This window comes from Talpa occidentalis, unplaced genomic scaffold (assembly GCF_014898055.3).
Source record: "Talpa occidentalis isolate TD23 unplaced genomic scaffold, MPIMG_talOcc4v2.1 talOcc4.8, whole genome shotgun sequence".
NCBI classification, from domain to species: domain Eukaryota; kingdom Metazoa; phylum Chordata; class Mammalia; order Eulipotyphla; family Talpidae; genus Talpa; species Talpa occidentalis.
The window spans coordinates 68,504,800-68,514,991 of NW_023605194.1; positions in this window are offsets into that span (position 1 = coordinate 68,504,800).

Consider the following 10,192-nt stretch of genomic DNA (forward strand, 5'->3'; position numbering starts at 1 on the left):
AAAACACACAAAAGCACTAATTCAAAAAGATAGATGCTGTCGCAGTGCCATTTACAACAGCAGAGATCCAGGACCGCCGCGAGCCCCCCACGAGGCCCCCACGAGCCCCCCACATATGCGCACGTCAGGAGGACGAGGTGTGCGCGCGACTGACATGAGGCCCTGCCATTTGCAACAACTTGGATGGGCTTGGAGGGGATTGTGTTAAATAAGTCAGATGGAGAAAGACAAAAACTATATGAGTTCAGGTATTTATCGTGTAAAAGATAAAGAAACAAAGCAAATGAGCAAACAAAACAAACATTTAGATTCTAATAGAGATTGGCAATTACCAGAAGAAAGGAGTATAGGGGTGATGAGTCTGGTGAAAGGGGTCGATTGTTTGGTGATGGATGGAAACCAGACTTTTGACAGCAACAAAATGTATACAGATGTCAATTTATAATGTTGTACATCTTAAACTTAAAAAACAGTAAAAGCAGGTTCTGAGATTATGGAAACAAAATGGGGGTGACCAGAGTGGGTGTGGGAGTTGGGTGAGTCACTAAAGGAAGTCAGTTGTGTGGCCGTGGGCGGAAACTAGACTCTGATGGGATCATAATGTAGTGTACACAGATGTTGAATATACAGACCTGAAACTTATATAATGTTATAGGCCAGTGCTAATACAATTGAAAGAATGTTAAGGACATCTATGAAAAATATTTTGCTGTGCCTCCCACAATGGCACAGCGGTTGAGTACTGGGCTGGGCTGCAAAGCTGTGCGCAGCCTCTGCAGAGCGCGTTCAATCCCCGGCTGCGGGTGAGGGTCCCACATGGCGCACAGACCTCTCCTGCAGTGCCTGATGCTCCCCTCAGCAGTGTATTTCATCAGTCTGCCTGCTCTCTGCTCTGACTCTAGTGAATTCCCTCACCCTCCCATGCTTCTGACAGTACCCAGTGCTTGTACAAATAAATAAATAAATCTTTAAAAAATATATATATTTTACTAAATCCTTGAACATTCTAGAGAAAAATTAGCAACTGCTTTAATAATATTTAAATATTGGGGAACTTGTATTATAGAAAGAGATTGATATTTACTTGATGAGAAAAAAATCATTAAGTGGGATATTGGGGGAATGAAGGAGCTTAATGTCTGTGACCGACACTAAGAAAATGCTGGGTAAATACAAGAGTTGGACACAAGAGATGGTGTTGAGCATTTTTAAAAAAAGGAATCTTTAACCTCCATTTCCTCATCTCATTTTTGAGGTTTTTTCCTACTCACACTCTAAATCTAGAGACATTTGTATCACCATTACACTACTTGAGATGAAGGCATTCAGGCAAATTATAAATTAAATAAATGGTCAACTTTTACTAAAAAAAGTCATAATTTTATTGATGTTTTATGAAAAATCAAAATTTACTATTTTCCTTAAAGTTTTTTTTCTTATGAAAAATAGTTATATAATAGAAAACACAATGGTGGACCTCCCTGGTGGCCTAGAGGTTAAGGCTCAGCGCTATGGCCACTAAGACCTAAGTTTGATCCCCAGCCAGGGAGCTGACCCACATGGCACAGCAGACATCTCCCCTCTCACCTGCTGCTCCCCTCAGCAGTGTATTTCAGTCAGTCTGCCTGTTCTGCTCCCCACTCTGTCTCTGGTGAATCCTTTCATCCCCCCATACCTCTGACCTACACCCCAGTTTTTCTACACAAAAATAAATAAATAAAATCTTAAAAAAAGAAGAGAAAATACAATCACTTGTTTTTCCCCAAGCTGTGGCCTAGATACCCCGCCCCCACCAGCTTTCCTAGTCAATTGCAACCCCCTTATTTTGACCCCAATCCCTCCCCTCCCTGCCCCTCACCCCCCATAGAGTGTCTCTGGTTCATAGTTGTTTTTTGATTTTGATTTTCACTTTCTTATAGCTATTCATTTTCCTGGTCCCTTATTTAAGTTTTCTAGATTCTTGCTATGAGAGCTTCCATATGATCCAGCAATTCCACTCCTAGGTATTTACCCAAAGGACACAGAAACATCAATTCCAAAGAGCACCTGCACCCCTATGTTTATAGCAGCAATGTTTACAATAATTAAGCTTTGGAAACAGCCCAAATGCCCAAAAATAGATGACTGGATCAAGAAGATGTGGTACATATATACCATGGAATATTACTCAGCATTCAAAAAAGATAAACACATGCAATTTGCAGCAACATGGATGGCGCTGGAAGGGATCATGCTCAGCAACATAAGCCAGAAAGAAAAAGAAAAATACCAGATGGTCTCACTCATAGCAGGAATCTAGAAAACTTAAATAAGGGACGAGGAAAATGAATAACTATAAGAAAGTGAAAATCAGAGATCATCACTTTCTATGTGAAAAAAGTATTGCTATAACATGAAAAATCATTGGCAGTTTCTGGAATAATGGTTAAGAGAGATTTGAGATGGCAAGTGGTTCAGATCCACGTTCCAATAGCCAGGGCCTCGTGGATGAAATCTGTGAAATGTAGCTTCTTGGCCACAAAAGGAAGATAGAGATGCCTACCTCCCAGCTCCTGCCAGATGAGGCCTGCTAGAAAGGTGCTGCAGGCCTGGGCCTAGTAATTGCTCAGGGAAATAACACCTGTGTCTTGATGGTGGTGGTGGCAAAGATATTGGCTGATGGCAATGAAAAGCCTAGAATGAACAGGACATGACACTTCATTTGCAAAGACATCTCCAGGGAGCCCAAGTCCTGATGGTGCCAGGCCTGGGCTTGGGAGCACTGAGGAACTCCTGCACGCACACTTCAGGAACAGGGCTCGGAAACTTACCCCATACATTGTGATGAAATTCTCTTCAATTTATTAAACAGGTTTTGGTACTGAAACAGCTTCTGCTTGCTGAATGCATTTCAGGCCACTAAATCAGGATTTCTTGAATTCAACCCTGAAGCCATGAAATGCAGCCTCAAGAAAATATTTCATATTATTCTGTCATTTAGTTCACTTTTCTCAGCGTAAAATATAGATAAGACACAAAGTGGCAACCTTACTCCAAGAAAGAATCTCATGCATTTTTCATATATTAATCTACCTCAAGTACCCTGAATCTGGAACTAGCTTTTTTGAATTATATTTATGACAGTCTACCATCTGCAAGTGAGATTCCAGCTAGCAAGAAGGAAATATTTCTATACACCAGAGAGGCATACAAAATTCGGTGCTGCAGCAGGAAAAGAGGGGTGTCACTGTGTGTCCTGCAGCACCCCTCACAAGGTGGACTGTCTGAAGAGGAGTTGAAGATCAAAAGGTCTCCTGAGTCGCACCAGACAGGAAACAGAATGCCTCTCATCTGGGCATTTGTTTCACTGATTATTCCCCAGAAACCAAGGCTTGCGTTAGTTCGCTCTGGATTAAGGGATAAAATGAAAATGGAAATTTTCCCGGAATATTCAGAGATAGAATTTGTTTTATATATAGCACATGTCTTTTTCAGTGCTGAGACAGCCGAGTAACAGCACAGATTGGCAGACATGATGTATGGAATAATAAACCCAGACACAGCGATTTCTATCTCTGATTTTCTAAGAGTTTGGCTTAGGAACACTCACTGCTACGTTGGTAGTGTGTTTACTCTCTTGGCAACTCATTTCTTGTTGTATTGGAAAGTGTTAACTGCAAATTTTAAAGTCTTTTTAAAATTCTGATTCTGCCATCGATAGTACTTGCTAACAGCATGAAATTTTAAATTAAATTTTAGCTTATATGATAAAGTCTAATGCAGAGACTTAATAATGAAACCGTGTTGTCAATATAAAAATACAGACGCATCCATTCACTAGTGGTAAGTGAAGAAGCAGAAGTACAAATTTTTCAATCAACTTGGATTAAAACCAGTGAAATGACCTATCTGTTGCAGGAGTAGTGACATCGCAGCCTTGTTAATGCTGTTGACAAATATTCCAACATCCTCCCCGCTCTGGACGCGTACAAGATGTATCTGTTTCTTGGTACTCCCCTAACAGTGCCAGGAGCAGCGGAAACATGTTCTTACTCTTCTGGAAGCTGCAAGTTCATGATGAAGGTGCTGGCAGAGTTGGTACTTCCAGCTCGGAGAGGCACGCTGACCAGGCCCCACCAGCCCCCTTCCTCCACCTTCTCCTTCCTTCCTCTCCCTCCTCCCCAACCTACTGCTGTCCTGGGCCAACTTCCCTCCCATTAGGTCATCTCAGTCCAAATCTCCCCATCTCTTGGGGATATCAACATCATATTGGATTCAGGCCCACGCCAGGACCTCATTTTAAGTTGATGACTTCTGGAATGACCCTATTCCCAAAGGTCACCTTCACAGGCATGGGGGTGGGACTTCACACCTTGGCAGGCAGTTTCTGCTGACCACAGTGTCCCCTCTCCCATCTACTTTGAGTACCACCTGCTTATATGCTTGTCACCATCAGTGAAATGCACACAGGCCCCATGGTCACTCAGCACCTGCTGGATGCCTCTGTCCACCAGAGCGAGTGTCCCCAGAGGCGCTGAGATACACCCTCAGCCTGACGCCTGGGCGCTGGGCTCCGCCTCTCTTTGGACATCATGAACAAGAAATCAGTCTTCCCAGCAAGGAATCATGGGAGGCTCAGGGCTCTTATGATCACAGCTCAGCAGAGTCTCTGCACAACATATAAAAGCTGGTACCTAGGAGCCGAGCTCTGGAAATAAAAACCTAAACTCTGCTGTCAGCCTAGGGGTCAGCTGGCAAATGGCAATAAAAGTGCTGGCAGAGGATGGACAGGCAGTGACAGCGATGGGAAAACGCACCTGTGGCAACATGGGAAGAGACCACCTGCTGGATTTGCAGCTTAAGGGGAGCAGAGGAGGAGCAAACACTCCTCAACTTCCATCAGCACATGGAAGCTGATGTTGCCTTTGACAGGGGCCTGCGGGGTGGGGGCAATGCGGGGAGATGAGCTCAGAAATGCGTCACCCCAAACGATGACAAAGCCCAGGGACTCTGGGACTCAGGGGCTGGAGGCAACAGCTTCAAATGGCAACATATACTGGGGGATGGGCCTCCCTGGTGACGCAAGGGGTTAAGCACCTCACTATGAAGCAATCCGCAGCCTCTGCAGTACAAGTTTGATCCCCGGCAGGCCAGAGAGCAACCCACAGGGCAAAGCAGACCTCTCCTGTCTCGCACACTGCTCCCCTCAGCAATGTATTTCAGTCAGTCTGCCTGTTCTGCTCCCCACTCTGTCTCTGGTGAATCCCCTCACCTCCCACATTTCTGGTCTGTACCCCAGCTCTTATGTGCATAAATAAATCTTTAAAAAAATGTACTGGGGGTGTCCAGCACAGGGGGTGCCCAGGGTACACTGGGGGTGTCCACTACTGTGGGTGCCCTGGGGGTATTCAGCACTGCAGTGCCTTGGGAGTGTCCAGGGGGCACTGGGGGTTTCCAGGGGGCACTGGGAGTGCCTGGCATGGTGGGTGTCCTGGGGGTATCCAGGCAGCAGGGGGTTGTCCAGCATTGCTGGTGTCCTGGGTGTGTCCAGGCGGTACTGGGATGTCCAGTGGAAAATGCTGCAAGCCATCTGAATGTTCCCTTTTTTCCTTCCAAATCTATGCTTTAACGTCTGCCTTCAACTGGTACATTATGTTTGTAGAGGCAGGAGAGGTCTGCTGCACCATGTGGGTTTCTCCCTGGCCAGGATAAAACTTATGCCATACTGCAGAGGTTCCGGATAGCTTCATGGTACTGCAACTTAACCCCTTGCGCCACCAGGGAGGGATGCCCCAGTTTTTTATCATCTTTATCACACTCATGCCCTTGCTCTATAGTAAATACTGCAGGAAGGAAAACAGTCATGCCCCCTATGGACTGGCAGAAACCACAGTGACCCATGCTCACCAGGCGGGAAAACACTTGCCACTGTCACCCTCCCAAGCAAAGGACATAAACACCACACTGCAGGCACCAGCATGGAAGGACTTGTACTCACGTGGCATTGGGTTCTATTAGCTTCCCCAAAGATATCAAGCTGTCAAGATTCTGACAAATTTATTTCATTTTCTGACCACACCTGATATCCACCGCTTAAAAGTCCAAATTCAACAACAGATCACTGCCTGGGGTTTCAGAAAACCCTGGGAAGCTGCCACTTGGTGTGCCGGTGGCCTTGTTCTCACACACATGTCTGGGTCCCAGCCAGTTCCCAGGCCATCCCTTTTTGGGGGATTGAGTCATAGCCTTCATTTATCATGCTTTCCATTGAAGAGCTGCAAAGTCTCCTCTCAAACACCATTATTGGGGTACACTGGAGTATGCACCATTACCCTTGTTCTACCAAATGGCTTAGCAATGTATCAAAATTACTGCATGAATTCGAAAGCTTTAAAATAGTCTGAAATTTTAAATTTGAAAATATCCTGCAAAAATAACCCCAAATTGCCACATCTGTCTAGAAATTTATCCTAAGAAAATTTACCCTAAAAGATGGCATCAGACATGCACATAATAAATCTGAGTACAGCCTGGTTTGTAATATTACAATTTGGAAAGAACTGAAATGTCTAGCAGTAAAAAATAGCTAAGAAAACTGTAGTCATTTTCTCAGAAATGCTCTAGGAAATGATATACAAAATCACTGACTTATGAAGAAGCAACACATTAGTACTCAGCCCCAAATGTAGGGGGGTTCTAAAAAAGAAAAATTGTAAAAACAATAACTTGTCATTTTCTGAATGATGTGACTTTTGCAGTAGTTTTCAAATGTATAAAATTTGTGATTTCCTTTACTTTTCTTTATACATATTCAAGTTTGAACTTGATTTTGATTTTGTCATTTTGTCTTTTTTTTAATGAAGGTCCTCCAAATGTAAAAATCTGGACCTCACCAATATTCTAGATTCATTTGCAATCTAGAAAAAGTCTATACCTGGACCAAAATATGCCAAGACAGTGGCGACAAGGAAACCATCAAGATTGTGGGGGTTTTGTTTCATTTTATCTTGTTGCACCCTGCTCACCCTCTTTTCCAAATTTCCAGTACTACGCATGTGTTACTTCATCATTTACACTTGCAGTTTGGTAAATGAATCAAAAATAGTTTGGCAAATAGATTTAAAAATTTAAAAAGAGATCAGAGTCGGCTCAACATGGCAGCGAGGAAACGCTGCTAGTAAGACCTCCCATAAAAAAAAAAGTTAATAGGGAGGAAAAGCAGCAGGTCCCTGTGAGAACCGGGACATGGAAGATAAATGGACAACTCTGGCAAACTGCCCAGAGAAGAAAGTTGCCCTAAAAGTGGACTAGAAGGGAGGGAAGCTCAGAAACCTGATACCCTCCCCCACCCACAAAGTCGGCACTCTCCAACCAACAGAAAGGAGGAAAAAAAAAACTAAAAAACTAAAACAACCAACAAGAACAAACTATGCATCAAGCAGGACTGTGAGTGGAAAGGAACTATTTCAGCCACCACACCCTGTGAACTGGAACTATGGAGAACCATGCAGGAATCACCGTGAGGTGAGCAAAAGGCTCCAGGCACCATGAGAGAAAAACAAAGACTCCGAGGAGACCTACAAATAGGCCAAGGCTGGCTGGTAAGTTTGTGCGGAAAAGCGGTGTGTTTGAAAAGCATACGCGGATCACGGCTGCCCAGGTCCCCGCGCCTGCAACCTAGGCTTGTGGGGAGATGCGTGGGAGCCCTCCTTGAGGTGAATGTCCCTCACTGAGTAATCAGAAACCAGGCTCCCAGACACAAGAGCTGGGTGCAAATGCGCCATTTCTGTGGACACTGAACTGGGCTATAGCCTGCATCCTGGACCCGAGGGCTTTGGAACTGAGACCCGGGGCACAAAAATCGGGGTGTGGGATACCCACGACAATGGGGCACGGGGCAGACACAGCACCCCACGCCATTGAGGCACTCCACACCACTCCCACTCTGTTTCCCCAGACCCACAGGGTAAAAAAACTGTTTCCGAAGGACACTAGGAAAGATCTCTTGCACTGCCTAGTGACCAGAAAAAAAACACCAACACCCTATATTTGGAATCCAGGGATCCCCAAAACACCCTCAGGCACTGAGAGAGGGAAGGCCACTCAAAAGGGGGTAAGGAAGGAAATAAGGCATGGAGCAAGACCACATCCTGGAAATGAGAGCCAGGTACAGGATCCGGGCCGTGGGATGTGCCATAGCAGCGGGCACTGCACAGGGTGACAGCCAGCATTTTGAATCTGACAGCCTTGGAACTGAGACCTAGAGTGCAGAATTCAGAGCACAGGATCCATACAGCTGCGGGCATGACACCAGGTGAAAACAGGGCAGACACAGCACCCAATAAGAGCCCCTGTGTTGAGGTGCTCCCCTCCACCCCCCCGACCTCTACTCAGAGAACCACTGGGAAAAAACACAGGTCAGCAAGTACAGGTTCCTGGCACCACCTCGTGACCAGAACTAAATACCCAACTAGCTGATTCCATGTTGGAACTGAGTAAATACAGAGGGAGGGAACTGTAAGGGACAGAGCCCAGCAACACAGCATCAACACCTTGGTGGAGTTTTGGCTTAACAGTGCTGGCCTCAGTCTGGTAAACAGTTTCCGACACCCCTAAAGGAGCACTCCAAAGAGATGCCCGCCAACACCAGTGGCACAATGTCCCAATGCATAGAACTAATTAGAAAGCAAACAACAGGGAGAAGAAAAAATATAAATAACCAAGCAAGCCAGTAGGAAGACACACCACAAAAAAAAATACAGTCACCAGAGATCAACAATGACATGGAAGAACTTCTTGGCCTATCAGATAATTAATAATCATCCTGATTAAAAAGCAGAAGGAAACAAAAAGGAAAAAAATGATTTGAGACAAATAAAAACTGAACTGAAGAATGAAACTGAGGCCTTAAGAAAGGAAAGAAAAGAAACACAGGAGATAAAAAGATTACTAGAGGAGATAAAGAACTCTGGGAAAAGCAATGAAAACAGAATCGATGAAATGGAAGAACGGATCAGTACTATCAATGATACAGAAATAAAAAGAGCCAGAAGAAAAAAGGAGAGAGAAGTACAAATGAAGCAGTATGAGGAGACTCTTAGACAATTATCAGACTCCATGAAAAGAGGAAATATAAAAATTATAGGCATTCCAGAAGGTGAAGAGAGAGACAAAGGAATTGAGAAATTATTCAAGGAGATAATTGAAGAAAATTTCCCAAGCATGAAAAAGGAGATGAATATAGACATACAAGAAGCGAGAAGAACTCCCAATTACTATAATGAAAAGAAAACTGCAGCAAGACACCTAATAGTAAAGTTTGCAAGAGTCCAAGACAAGAAAAAATAATGAAACTTGCAAGAGGGAAGAAACAGATAACTTATAAGGGAAAACCAATCAGGTTAACTTCTGACTTCTCTGAAGAAACATTATGGGCAAGAAGAGAATGGAATAACATATTCAGCAAATTTCAAGACAGCAAATGCCAACCAAGAATACTTTACCCTGCAAAGCTCTCCTTCCTCTACGAAGAAAAAATATGGACCTTCTCCGGCAAACAGAAACTCCAGAAATTCATTACAACTAAACCCCCACTCCAAAAAATTCTACAAGAAGTCCTAAAGCCAAAACCAACAGAGGAATGAACAAGAAGAACAGAATAAAGCAAGGAATAAAATCACAAAAAAAGACAAACAAAATGGCAAACACAGATGCCAACGTATCAATATTAACTCTAAATGTAAATGGATTAAACTCATCAATAAAAAGACACAAAGTAGCAGGCTGGATTAAAAAACAAAATCCAACCTTCTGCTGTCTCCAGGAAACACATTTAACCACAAAAGATAAAGACAGACTGAAAGTAAAAGGTTGGAGAACAATCCTACAAGCAAATGGACCAAAAAAGAAGGCAGGAACAGCCATACTTATATCAGATGAAATAGACTTCAAATTAAAAAAGGTGAAAAGAGACATAGATGGACACTCCATTATAATCAAGGGGACAATATATAAGGAAAATATAACTCTCATCAACATATACTCACCAAATGAAGGGACACCAAAATATATTAGACAATTATTATCAGCTCTGAAAACAGACATTAAAGAAAATACATATATAGTGGGAGACTTCAACACCCCACTCTCACCAATGGGCAGATCAACGAGACAAAAAATAAACAAAGACACTAGAGCCCTAAATAAAGACATA